This window comes from Danio rerio, chromosome 12, assembly GCF_052040795.2.
Source record: "Danio rerio strain M-AB ecotype USA chromosome 12, GRCz13ab, whole genome shotgun sequence".
Lineage (NCBI taxonomy): Eukaryota > Metazoa > Chordata > Actinopteri > Cypriniformes > Danionidae > Danio > Danio rerio.
Window position 1 is genome coordinate 9,053,449 of NC_141032.1, and position 15,160 is coordinate 9,068,608.

General features: G+C 36.6%; 1 long non-coding RNA gene across 3 annotated transcripts in view; it reads left to right on the forward strand.

Annotated features, from left to right (window-relative positions):
- Positions 1–15,160, forward strand: part of LOC147834393 (uncharacterized) — a 529,770-nt gene that overhangs the window by 42,224 nt on the left and 472,386 nt on the right. The gene's annotated exons all lie outside the window — the stretch shown is intronic.

A 15,160-nucleotide genomic window follows, 5' to 3' on the forward strand; every position in this document is an offset into this window, starting at 1 on the left:
GTTTGTTTGGATTTGGGTTTAATCTACAATTCCCTAAACACATACCATGCAGATGACATTATTGACATTATTGTTTTCAAAGACTTTCAGTTTTGAGGATTTACACGGCCACAACAATGATGGTGTTTTCAAATATACGCATTTTCAGTTGTCGTTTAAATGCACAGGCAAAACGTATCAAAAGTTTCCACTTTGGGGCTGAAATGTTGTGTGAACGGCCCCTGAAGGAGAACACCAGAATTTCCTCATTAAAAAGGGACATTTTTAAGATAACAAAGTGGTGTTGATGCCAAGCATAACCGTTACAAAATGTACACGAAACAAAAAATCACTAGGGTAAATGACACATCAGTTGTAACTTCCTCTCCATCATTGACTGACTCTGGTTTGAACATCATGTAAGGTTTTAATCCACAACTGGTCAGCTCTGACATTTGCAGTGCAGTTAATTTGCATTTCAAGAGTTCCCACTTAGATAAGCTTGGCATTTATAGCAGGTTTGGCATGCTGTCCCGGGAGAGAACCCTGAGCTCGGAGATATTTGAGCCCAGGGCTCCCGCCCGGTCTAGAAGCATATCAGGGGATCCGAGATCAGGTAGGTCTCGATCGCTCCCCCTTTAGAAGGGGAGAAAAAGGAGGAGATGGGGTGGAAGGGGGGGGTTCTTCCAAAAAAAAGATTGAGTAATAAGGAGAAAGTGATCTATTTATATTAAGCTAGGATCATTCTGATTGGATTATTACTGATTACGGATGAGTGGCCAGCAGTGCACAATCATATCATGTGCTCTTCTCGAAATTACTTTGTGAAACTTCACTTAAAGGGCATCTCTCATGCGAAATAAACTCGGAAGTTGTTTGGACAGAAATGTGTGGAGGTATAGTGTTTCCACAGTCATATTGGTGTGTTATAAACTCAATCACTTCTTCCTGACATTAAAACAGGAGCAGCAATCCCAGCAATTTTAAGGCCAAGCAGTGCAGTTTTCGCTGTCTACCCATATTGATATGCATGTATTAACATTTCTCAGTATTACCGCATATTATCATGTCCACAAGACAGGATTTGCAAAGAAACTGTGATTAAAAGATCTGTTCCAACTCTCTATGTTCCAACTGAACTTCAAGAAGGATTAAGTGGTTTGCATTTTATAGCATTTTGAACTATACTTTTTGAGCTTTGTTATTTATAATTGCTGTAATCATCACAGCTGCATAGTGTACACAACTACAAATGAGCACACTTCAACCACTCAACAGGGCCCGGTTTTTTAAAAGGTTTAATCCGGATCAAACTGAACCGGTTTTAGTAATTCTGTTTTTGCGATCCGTGATCACGTAATCCAGCTTACTTTTTGAGCCAGTTTTTCAAAGCAACATCGGATTGGTTCAATCTGATCCGGATAGGAACTTTTCAGGTCAGGATCACTAAATCTGGATTACCAGTGCTCAATCACAATGTGGATGGATAGATAGGTCTATGTAAAGAGCAACAAGTAGAATAGCCAGTGTGGGTTCAATATAACTTTATTTTTATTTGAAATGAAAATACACACATTTAAAAAAATAATAATAATAAAAATAAAATCAATAAAAACCCCACCCCATCCTCTTCCAGCAGTCCGCTCATCTAAGACCTACAACACGAACACTGTACATTGAGGTATTTATAACAAGTTTCAAATATAGATGTAAATAAAAAAAAGACTTAATGTCAAAAACTCCACAATAATTTCAGACTTCCTCATCTGAAATGGAGAGAGTAGCTTTTGTTCCTCTACCAGATGAAGCTGTGCTTCTGCCCAGTCTCTTTTTGCAATTATTGAAGGTGATTTCAAAAATCAGTCATTGCCATTCTTTGCATTTTCTTGGTTATTCTGTAATCATTGCATGCATCACTAATAAATATTCTAAAAAACAAAAATATTTTCCATTGTGATGAATATATATATCAATTAGTGACAGAATAAAATGTATTGTTTTTGGTCAATTTTGACAGCTGTTTGGGGGATTGTTTTATGAGGTCAAGCTATTTCTACTTTGCTGTAGGCCTATACTGAAAGGCTGAATACGTTAAAGCCAATAATCACTATAGCCTGACAGATAAACAAATAAAATTAAAACTTTATGAATAAATAGTATATCTCGTAAGATACTGCATGATCCAAAAATAGTATTATTTAATAATTTTTTTAAGTTTTCATTACATTTTGGGCATGAAATCCACACAAAATCCACCCTTCTGATGGGTGGTCCGTCAGAAGGGTGGATGATCCAAATCCTACAAAAAAGGTCTAAAAAACCCAAAGTAAAGGTTTGATCCGGATTAAAACCAAGATTGGATTACGTGATCTAATCCGATTAGGTAATCCGTTTTTTCTTTTGAAAAACCCATTTTCAAGATTTGATCCAATCCCTTATCCAAAATCCTAGTGGATTACTTTTGAAAAACCGGGCCCAGGAGTCTTTAGAAATCCAGCTCATTTTCATTTAAAGGCATAGAAACAAAACAGGGCATAATAAATTATCTGATGAGTATTTTGACCAGAAACTTCACAGACACATTTTGGATACACAAAAGATTTCTTTTACATCTTCTAAAAAGGCCAAAATTAGAGCCCTTTAAAAGGACACACAGAAAAAAATGCATTTTTGCTCAACCAAATAGGCGCAAATTTGACTGTGATAAATTAGGCTATTTTGAGCTGACACTTCACAGACACATTCTGAAGACATTTACTAGACATTTATTTAAGTAGAAGCATAAATGACACCTTTAAAACATCGCGGATGAACATACGTACCTCTGGCTACATAATTCGCGGTCTCCAGAAACGTCCACGGGACTACGTTTTCAGAATTAGCCTGTGTTGCAATTGTACAACTAGTGTAACATTTATAGTGTAATATGATATAATAAGAGAATATTATATTATAATACGTATTAATATTAACGTATTAGTATTAACGTGTAACATGTTTTGTATTAGTTTTTATTATATATGTTACTTTATAACTGCTTTGGCAATACATTTGTAACATTTGTCATGCCAATAAAGCAATTATTGAATTGAATTGAATTGAATTGAATAGTAAGAGAGTAGTTATATACTTTAATCAATTTTACTTCACATCAGCTACATCAGTGAATTCACTAAACATCTTGATTCAGGCTGTGTTTACAGTAGTGTGTTTTGGTTTTAAAACAGTGATAAAAATGCTAAAAATGCTTTTAAAAAAGTCATAAAAATAGAATAAAAACAGCCAGATTGCTGTTTTTTTCTGAAAAATGGTCACTATACAGCCTAAAACACATGACAAATGAATTTCTGCCATCACCTCCTTTTTCTAAAGTTTGCATTTCAGTCCAATCTTTTCTGAGGCTATGTTAACATCACAACGATGTAGCAAAAAAAAAAAAAAAAAAAAAACAGAAAAGGTTTTGCCTTGCTGTTTACACATCTGCTTGATGTTTTCAAAACTCCATTAAAAGATCTGTTCCAACTCTCTATGTTCCAACTGAACTGAACTTGCATTTTGAACTATACTTTTTGAGCTTTGTTATTTATAATTGCTTTTTTTAATTTATAAAGACATTTACTAGACATTTGTTTAAGTAGAAGCATGAATGTCACCTTTAAAGCATCCCGGATGAAACCATAAAGCCCTCCATTCGGCAACAGGTGAAGTGTCAGCTGACTGTGGTACTGTGCGTTTCTCAGTGAAAACAAACACAGACTAGAGTGCGTCAGCGTGTGTGACGTAGCTGACGCAGATGGATCAACACATACTAGAAAACATCCAGTGGACGTCCTCACGCAGGTGCGTGAATTCAAGCTGTTTATATTTTGTCTACCTCTGAGAGTCTTTAATGCTCCACTTCTCACTCACACTCCAAGACTCAATGCATTTATATGAAAAGATTATGCTATCATCTCCAGATGAATGATCACTCGAGAATAATCTCATGTTATAATTTGTGTTGTTGTCACAAAGGATATGAAGAAATATGGAGGAAAAATAAAAGATGCTACATAAACAGTTGGAGTCAAAATTATTAGCCCTCCTGTGATTTTTTTTTTCTTATCTCCCACATTATATTTAACAGAGCAAGGACATTATCACAGTTTGTCCAATAATATTTTTTATTCTGGAGAAAGTCTAAAAGTGTATTTCTTTTCAGACTGTCTAAAGAACAAACCATCATTATCTGATAATTTGGCAAAATATCTTAACTCGCCAAATTAACCTTATTATCTCATACCTGCCAACATTTGGTGCATAAAATCTGGGCGAGGGAATGGTGGTGGGGGGGGGGTGATGCGAGCAAAGCGAATAGCTTTGGGTTTGCTGCGCATGGGGATGGCTGCGCATTGGGTTTGGTGGACAAACATCCACCAGGTTTCAGGCCGGACTGAACCAAAAAGCTGAGGATGAGGGTGGGGGAAATTCTGGAAAGGAAAAAGAACAATACGGGAGATGGGTCTGAAATACGGGAGTATCCTGGGAAAAACGTGAGTGTTGCCAGGTATGAATTAACTCACTTAAGCCTTGTGGGGACGATGGATTTTGTTTGGTTATGAAAATCGGGTTGACGTCAGAACCCAACATCAGGCCAACGTCAATGTCCAACGTGTAACCTAAAATCAACTAAATAATAACGTCTAATGATGATAAACTTTGAGGTTGTGTGGATGTTCCCACTATGACATCTATTAGACATTGGATTTTGTTCACTTTCCAACACTTTCCAAAATAATAATAATAAAAATAAAAATAACTAAATTACTAAAAAATTACTAATACTTTCCTTCTTAGACTTTACAGACCTGAAACTTGCCTATAGCACTTATTCATTGTTGCTCTTATAGTTGTGTAAGTTGCTTCCTTGTCCTCATTTGTAAGTCGCTTTGGATAAAAGCGTCTGCTAAATGACTAAATGTAAATGTACAAGCTAAAATCAATCATCCACTGCATAAAACATTCATTCATTCATTAGTCCCTTTATTCATTTGGGGTCACCACAGTGGAATGAACCACCAACTTATCCAGCAAGTTTTTACGCAGCGGATGCCCTTCCAGCCGCAGCCCATCTCTGGGAAACATCCACACACACAATTTAGCCAACCCAATTCACCTGTCCCACATGTCTTTGGAGAAAACCGGAGTACCCAGAGGAAACCCACGCGAAGGCAGGGAGTACATGCAAACTCCACACAGAAACACCAACTGAGCCAAGGTTCGAACCAGCCACCCAGCGGCCTTCTTACTGTGAGGCAACCGTGCTACCCACTGCGCCACTGCCTCGCCTGCATAAAACATATGCTGGATAAGTTGGCCGACAGGTGGCCACCCTTGGTTATCAAAAGGACTAAGCCAAAAAGAAATTGAGTGAATGAAAGATCTTACGAATTTATACGAACTAGCCACTAAATCAAAAAGTTATGAATTACCGTAAGATTGTGTTTGATATACACTATAAAAAAAGCTGGGTTTCACACAACTCCTTTGTGTTATCCCAACACAAATTGATTAAGTAAACCTAATTATTTTTATTGTTTAAACTGGATTTAACATAAAAAATTAAGTTGTCCCTGCAATTTTTATGTTATTTTTGTTGCTTAAAACGATTTTCATTTTAAATAAGTAGTTTGAACAAGCAGAAAGTCATTTTTTTGAGTGTATGCATCATTTGTAATGTATTTAAGTTATATTTACTACAGTCCGTTCATCACAAAAAAATTACATTTGCTGTTAGTTCACACCACTTATTTAAAATGAGCCAAAACAACACAATTCTTTTTTTCTGTTTTATGTCCAATCCACTTAAATTGGTAAAAACTAACAAGTTAACTTAATTCCTTTTTATTGTCCCAACACAAACTGATTGTGTGGAACCCAACATTTTATACAGTGTTGTTTTTCTCATAATCTGAAAAGCCCTGCTACAAAAACACATAGCAGCACTGCAATCAGTCATCATATGGTCAAACTGCACTGTGTCAAGTGCTCTCTGTATTAACCTCTCCATTAATGTCCTCTGTGTCTCTTTGAGCAAGACGTTGTCTCCTAGTTCCCCCTGCAGAAGTGTCAACTCAATGATCCAGCAAGTTTCATCTAGCAGAGACCTAATCAACCCTCATCCTTTCTACTTCAGATCATATTTAAGGCCTGTTTCGATTCACAGGCCAAGCGTGAAAGACAGCGAACAACTTTAGTGATGTAGTGTTATTTCAAGTTGACCAAAAAACCCACATCTTCTGTTAAGGGTATCATTTTAGACGATGACAGAATTGGTCATATATAGTTGATGTACTCTGTCTCTGTGTGTGTGTGTGTGTGTGTGTGTGTGTGTGTGTGTGTGTGTGTGTGTGTGTGTGTGTGTGTGTGTGTGTGTGTGTGGTCACAAAGCCTATTAAACTCTCTTGTTCACAATACACTCTAAAAAAGATAGACATTATATATGTGTTACTTTACTCTCATATGTTTTGCTATGATTTTTTACTACAATGACTACAGCTGTACTAAATCCATTCAAATATTTTCTTATTAGGGAGCCAAAAAGATTGAGGACCATGTTATCTTCCGAAACTGCTACTGTATGTAAAGTAATGTAATGTAATGTGTATCATGTATGGCCATACACCCAGAGTGCTTCACAATCATGAGTGAGGTCTCTCCCCACCACCACCAGTGTGCAGCATCCACCTGGATGATGCGACGACAGCCACAGGACAACAGGGCCAGTGCGCTCACCACACACTACCTATAGGGGGAGTGGAGAGACAGTGATAGAGCCAATTCAGTGGATGAGGATGATTGACAGGCCATCATGGGTAAGGGCCGATGGAGGGAATTTGGTCAGGACACCAGGATTCACTTTACGAGAAGTATTTTTTATGACCACAAAGAGACAGGACTTCGGTTTAACATTTAAATGAGCAGTATTACACTAGTAGCAGTGCGATAAGGCTGTTAATCAGCACCAGTGGGACTGCTGATATACAGCCATATCGCTCTGCTACGAGTGTGATATTGCGTTTATACAACAGTTCAACAGCACAATCATGTACATAAATAATAAAATCAAACAAGGAGAGTCTAAAAACACTTTTTTATTATTAACTACTTTCATCCGCCATTCATTCACATCTACAGCTGACGTCAGAACAGCAGAAGCCGTTTCTAATTCACCAACGTCACTTTTGAGCTAGTGTTTGAATGACTCTATGTCTAAAGTGATCTCTTTAAGATTATAAGGCTGAACGTGACATGAAACACCATCCATCTACAGAGATATCTTCTTACAGTGTTACAGTCTACAGTATTTCTCTGTTGCAATTGGGATTTCACAATAATTAACCCAAAAAATAACAACGAATTCACTACCAGACTGCTGTTGTGTTTGCGATAAGGAAAAACGGTAAACACATGCAGACATTGCTTATTTCAATCTGCCAACACAACACACATTCCTGATATGCGAGCAAATAGGTATAAATACAGCACTACAACATACAAAAGAGAGAGATTGACTTATAATATCACTTACAATCTACACTTACATCTTGTGGATAAAAAACGTCAGGGGCAGACTGGGACTTAAAATCAGCCCTGGCATTGTAGCCACACCAGCCCACATTACCACACCGACACAGCCCCACCCAAGGAAACGCACAACTTACTACTTAAATTTGTGTACAGATGGTAAAATTATATAAGCAGTACCTATTTAAGAGATGTGTAAAAACATTTAATGTATGTGACTGAAACAAAAACAACCCATTTATATATGCAATCATGTCATTCAGTTTCTTTTCGGCTTAGTCCCTTTATTAATCTGGGAATCGCCAACTTATCCTGCATATGTTTTATACAGTGGATGCCCTCAAAGCTGCAACCCATTACTGGGTTACCCAATTCCCAATTGGCCTACCCAATTCTACCAAGCATGTGTTTGGACTTGTGAAGGAAACCAGAAGGAAACCCACACGAACATTCAAACTCCACACAGAAACACCAACTGACCCAGATGAGGCTCAAACCAGCGACTTTCTTGCTGTGAGGCGACAGCACTACCTACTGTGCCACTGCACTGCCCCCTTTCAAGACTAGTTCAGTTAATTTTATGTAATTGGCAATGTCTGACTTGACTGCCTTTCCCTTTTTATGGTCCACCTCTGACAATTAGCTTGTGTTGCAATCACTAATTGTTTGACATTCTTGCCAAATTTTGATTATGTCTGAGTAACCTCAGATTGGGTCGGCCCATCTCGAAACCAGCCGGACGTTGCTGATTGGGCCAATGCTTAACATTTACTATTATTCTTACTATTATCACCATCATCATCATAATATTCACATCTCGCATTTAAAAAAACAATATTCACATCTCGCATTTAAAAAAACAATATACGAAAAAAAAAAATAGCTGACCGGCCCACATTTAAAAAATGGTCCGGCCCTTCTGGCATTTGCCAGAATTGCCAGATGGCCAGTCCGCCCCTGGAAACCATCAACCGTTGCCGACCAGCTCTCTCAGAAGTTGTAAATATTTTAAAATAGGCACTATTCTACCAAATAAACTGCATAGTTGCAATCTAAACAACTTCATTCTCGATTAAAAAAGCCTCAAAAGTACATTTTGTTATGTAACAACAGTAATATTTGTCAAACTGTAGTGTCTCTCTGTTGCTGGCTGTATGTGGGTGGAGTAATACACAGGGTTGAAGGGTAAAGAGGCCTTTGTGTGGTATTACTGGCAAAATATTGCACGGTTATCAGACAACCAGATTCAAGAAGCAGACAGAATTGTTGTATAATCCGAAATACGCCATTTACTGATAATATAGTGTCCCATTCACTATACTAGGGCATTAGGTCTCACACAAACCGCAGGTTGAGCGGCCCCTGCTGGCCTCTCTAACACCACTTCCAACAGCAACCTAGTTTTCCTTTATGGTCTTTCATTCAGGTACCAGGCTCAGCCCTGCTTAGCTTCAGTAAGTAATATGTATACTATTTAAAGCTCAGGTGTTTGAAGCAGTGACTAATATATTTGAGTCCAGCTGACTCTTTTTTAAGTCTAATAAGTCTCTAACACATTCAGTCCAGATCAATTAACTTAACTAAAAATATCTAGTTGTGACAACTATTTAACACAATAATTTGTGGAAGTTTTTTGTTATGAAAGTTTTTGTTATGGAAGTTTTTTATGTTAAGAAAATGCTCTACATAATAAGAAAAAAACTTTATTTAATTACTTAGTTTATACACTCCATTATAAGTGTAGTTTATACACTCCATTATAAGTGTGTTTGTAAAACATTTTCATTTACCATAAAGATTTCAGCATGATAGTCCCATGTAGCACCGGACCTAGTGTAAATGTGACACGCGTGTGAAAATCCTGCTTTTGATCTGATGAATCAGCTACTATCTGATTTAATAAAGCGATGACGAAGAGCGCTTACGCATGTGCCGCCTGCATGACAGCCCCTCATTCACAGAATACACACATAATCAAAGCAGCGCATTATAAAAAAAAAAAAAGAGCCATCTTGCTTTACATCAAGAACAACAACATTTTCACTGCCCTTTGCCTCGTAACCATGCAGATATTTTCCAAAGCATGAATTTTGATGATCCGAGGGAATAGCTGGCATATCTAAAAACAGTAACCGCTTCAGTGTGCTCAAGAAATCAATGGAGTCTCGTTTTGTGAAGGCATAAAAGGACTCACCACTGACAAAGGCATGCATGTACCACCAAATCATAACAGAACAGACGGCAGATTGAGCTCAACAATGGGGACGTTCAGCGCAAGATGTCGGAGCAATTAGAAAGTCTTATTGTCCTCTCATTCAGGATTCTTGGCTGGAATTACCAGCGATGCATGCACTCCATTCTGTCTGACCTCTGTGCAATGTTAGTCATGCACATTTTAAGCACCGGCGAATAATGTTGCCTTTATCCGTCTCGGATTTTAACGGCTGAGAAAGATTGCATCTCAGCTTGGAAAAAAAACGTGCTTATTCTGAGCTAATGTACACATACTAGTCAACTGAATATGCATAACAGTAAAAGGATTGTGAGGGAAGATTTCTGCCATGGGTTTAAAACATTGAAGGTTTAAGAGCTGAATTCATGTCTGAGGGCTTTGTTGATTCATTGAGGTTGAACTGCGATTCTGAATGTTTTGATCTTTTGACCCAGAATCACAAACCACAAAACTATTAGCCAAATGTTTATGCCGTTAAATCAGGGGTGCACAAACCTTTTCGTATAAAGGGCCAAAAACTAAGGCCCCGTTTACACTAATGTGTTTAAGGTTGAAAACGCATAAGTTTTGCTACGGTTACGCCATCAGTCCACACTACGCCGGAGTTTTCGAGCACCGGAAACGGAGCGTTTTGGAAACGCTGGAAAAGCCATTTTCATTCTGAAACTTTGCTGCTCCATCTCAGTGTGGATGAGGGAAAACAGAGACATCTGAAAACGTAAGCGAGGTTGCTAAGATTAGCTACCTGATTGGAACTTTTGTGTTATCGCGTATCCTTTACTTATTCGTCAAGCACCTATCACATGACTATAACACATGGCTAGGGCCAGACGGAATTTGCGGACGTTTTTTGCTATTTCTGTGGAGAATTTTGGTAAAAAATCTGCGGATTTCTGCGGAATTACTTTGGGAGTATCCAGTGGAGTATCATAACTAAAACCTTAATATATTAAATAAAAAGATATAAATTACTGAATAAAAACTGAATAAATTCAGATTTACACATTTACTCAAGTAAATAAACAGAATTAATAATGGGCTAAAAATCTGCGGAATTCTGCGGAAAATCTGCAAAATTCTGCGCGCGCAGATTCCGTGTGGGCCTACACATGGCTTTAACACTACCGGAAGACAGCAGACTAGCCTTCACTGTAAACAACAGCATGGACACAGAAATGGGAGCGCTGTTTGCACTATTGTCTGTTTTAGCCGCCATTGTGCAGCTATTTATTTGTTACATTTAGTAATAACTCGACCTCGTCGTCTGTCCACAAAAATACCTCTCTTGCTTTCTTTGCCATCGCGTTAATTGTTCAACCGGCGTTTGTTGACTCAAATGCAGAGCGAGACGCATGCTTCCTGTTAATACTAGAACGCGCATACCCAGAGTGCATGAATGGTCACGTAATATACGTTTTTGGTGGCGTAGTGTGGATGGAGATATGTTCAGAATCACTAGGTGAAACGCTCGTGTGGACGCGGATCGTTTTTGATCTAAAACGCACTAGTGTAAATTGGGCCTAAATATCATTGAGAACTGTGGCCTGAAGATAAATATACCAAAGTATTTTACATTAAAGTTGCCATGGTTAATTTCCTAATTCATTTACCAATATTAAAATGCCTCACAGCAAGAAGGTCACTGGTTTGAGCCCCTGCTGGGTCAGTTGGCATTTCTGTGTGGAGTTGGCATGTTCCCCCCTTGTTCATGTGGGTTTCCTCTTAACTTTTTCAAATGAAGGGCCAAATATCATCGAGAGCTATGAGCCGAAGATAAATATACCAAAGTATTCGACATTAAAGCCATGGTTAATTTCCGAATTAATTTCATAATATAAGAAAATGAATGTCCAACATTACTTTGAATCGTATTAATAACTTTTTAAATTATAACTTTAATCACAATAGGCTTTTTTCACGGACGTTCGCACGCGCATGCAGATACTCACGAATGGATGTCAACAAATGTATATTAAGTAATGTAGGATACGAATCTTAAAAACAATACATCGAATAAAAAACACATACAAACAATTGCAGACTTATTTCAGCAGCATTAACATGTTATACATTTACACAGTGCATGAGTCAAATGAAGCATGTTGCCCTCCCTTAAGATATTCATTCATGTACGTACAGAAATAGTCAAGATCCAGGTTCCCTCTCATCAAATATTTATTACATCGCATATTTATTATAAATTTTATACATGTATTTAAACGTGTATTATTGCATACGTTAGCTCACTTATATCTCTTAACAGCTTAAAACTAGGAGCATACGCTATGACATTTTTATCGCACAAATGTAAATAGCCTTTCCTAAACCTTGCTAACGAATGGATCGTCACCCACCTTCGTAAATAAATGCCATTTTTGTGGAAAAACTTATATCCTTTATTAAGTTTAGAGTGTAAGGCGATAGAATGTCAGTCCACAAGACAATAAACGTCCACTGTAAATGGTACATTTTGGCAAAGTTTTCAGAGAGGTGTGAAAACTCTAGCGTATCTGACTCCATTGCTTCAGACGGAAGTATGGATACGCAACAATCGCTCAACTGGATGTGCGTGCGACCGTTTGTGAAAAAAGCCTATCACATTTATCATGTAAATGGCCTTCAATGCTTTATAAACTAGTCAAGCAGAATCTGCACTTGCTTTGATTTGCACACCAAACTCTACATTGTCCTCTATCCATCAAGTGACAGTGTGTTCATTTTCATTTAAATCTGATTAATTTACACCATTTGATTTGAAAAAATTGATTTTTGGTTTGATTTTTTGCAGCTTAACCATAAAACAAACAAAACATTACATTTGAAATGACAATTTCCAATCATCTCCATCATTCTCCCTCTCTTCTCAGAAGGAATGAGGGGACGACAAGAAAATGAATGAATTAATAAAATAGGTAGAAAAATAGGCCACTATGGAATTTCACATTATAGAGCAGGGTTCACCAATCTCGTTCCTGGAGGTCTGGTGCCCTGCAGGGTTTAGCTCCAACCTGCCTCAACACACCTGCCTGAGTTTTTCAAGTATTCACCTTATTCTCCGCCGACGAGCAGGCGCTGCCATTTGAATCTTTTTGGCTTGAGACTTCCGGTCTCATTCACTTCCATTCATTTTTTGACGTTAAATACTGCTCGTTACGCTGCTTGATGTTGCAATTTGATATTTTCTTATTATATTATTCTACTTGGTCTGTAAAGTCATGCAAACATTTGTTTGTAGAGCAAGTTTGACCGTTTTCTGCTGTTTATTTTTCATAGTTATTTCTCTCATAGGGGACTGAATCGGAAGTTCTAAGACAATCGCGAAAATAAGCGCACTTCCGCATTTGAGAATAAGGTCAATACCTAGTAAAACCTTGATTAGCTTGTTCAGGTGTGTTTGGTTAGGGTTGGAGCTAAAATGTGCAGGACACTGGACCTCCAGCAACAAGTTTGGTGATCCCTGTTATAGAGCACGGAAGAGCCAGGATAAAAATTAAAACCAGTCCAACTTTGTTCATCTGATAGGAGAAAGTCAAATACACCTTTTTGTAAAATGAGCTCAAACAACACAATTCTTGAGTTTTTTTTTTTTTTTTTTTTTTTGGAACACTTTAAAAACTAATAAGTTAACTTAATTCTCTCATGATTTCCTAACACAAATCAATTGTGTGGAACCCAACCTTTTTTAAAATGTGAACTTTTCAACAAACTGCATTTGGCTTAATATAATAACTTTAATATAATTAATAATAATAATAATTATTATGTAATAATAATAATGATAATAATAATAATAATAATAATAATGATAATAATAATAATAATAATCCCTGTAATACCTGCAAAAACATGAAACATGTCCTAAACAAATTACATTCAAATAAATGTCAAATACAGCTCTTCTTCACAAGAGTCCGGCTCACTGTCCTCTTCATCTAAAGAAGCTGCCTTGAAGACTGTGTGCTGATTGAAGGATCTCCCTCACGTTTCTGATCTCCACATTCTGGCTGCTGAAAAAGGGATCTAATTGAATTCCCCAAACGGATGTGATGCTCTCTGAGTAAAAGAGCGGGCCTCATTATTTCTCAAGAGGACGGCCTTTGTGGTGCTCATCTACGAAGGTACATGTCCTGAGTACACACTTCACTGACGTCCATATACTTCCGGCCCTCTCTCTAGCAACACCAGCCTGGCAAAAAAAAAAGATCAACCAACAGCTGGATGTACCCTGAGCTGAGAAAAGGTGTCTTGTAATATATATGATTATAGGTGTTTTTAGAGTGTTGATGGTGTTATAGATTTAAAAACAAGCATACTTTAGGACAGTGATTCAGTGATTTTCTTAATTTTTTGAAACATCCTAAAGCAGTGTTTCTCAACCATGTTCCTGGAGGACCACCAACACTGCATGTTTTTTTTTGTCTCCTTTGTCTGCCACAGCCATCACAGGTCTTTCAGTCTCCACTAATGAGCTGATGATCTGAATCAGGTGTGTTTGGTTTAGGAGACATGAAAAATGTGCAGAGCTGGTGGTCCTCCAGGAACGCGGTTGAGAAAAACTGCTTTAGGATGTTTCAAAAAATTAAGTTAATAACAGTTATTACGAAAATGATGGTATTTTATGATTGCTGTTAGGCGTAATGAGTTTCCAATCAGCTATAATTGTAATTAAGTGTTTATCTATTGAAAGATAAAAGTAAGAGATTAGTTCATTTAAGTAGCTTTTTATATGGCTATAATAAATTCTACAGTTTTGTATATATTCATTTTGAATTTCATAGTAAGTATTTATTATTATATTATTATTTGTATTAGTATTATTCAGATGCTGAAATATTTTGACTATATATATATATATATATATATATATATATATATATATATATATATATATATATATATATATATATATATATAATGAATTAAATATAATACTAAATTCTTGAAAATGTTTTCTGTTTTGTTACATTTATTGTTTAAGTAAAACTAGTTAATAAACTGTTATTAAACTTGTTCTATTAATGTACATTCAATGTACATTTTTAATTTTTGTTAGTTATCGTTAATGTTTTTTGAAATATGGTTAAAGTGTACAGAATACTTAAAATGCTACAATAATTAAACATTATCATATCAAAACTGTAATTAAAACTGTTTAAGTGTGCTTTGTATTATTTTCAAGTATTTAAAAGTCTACTTTTAAGACGTAATGCACACTGAAATGCACATTCAATTGAAATGATCTTTTTTATTGCATTTTACATTAGTTTTATTTTAGTTAATTGGTTTTCTGCTGCTTATTTGCGCAACTATTTACTTATTTTTAGAATTATTTATTTTATTATTTAGAAGTGTTACACTTTTAAAAAATGAATAAAGTTTGAA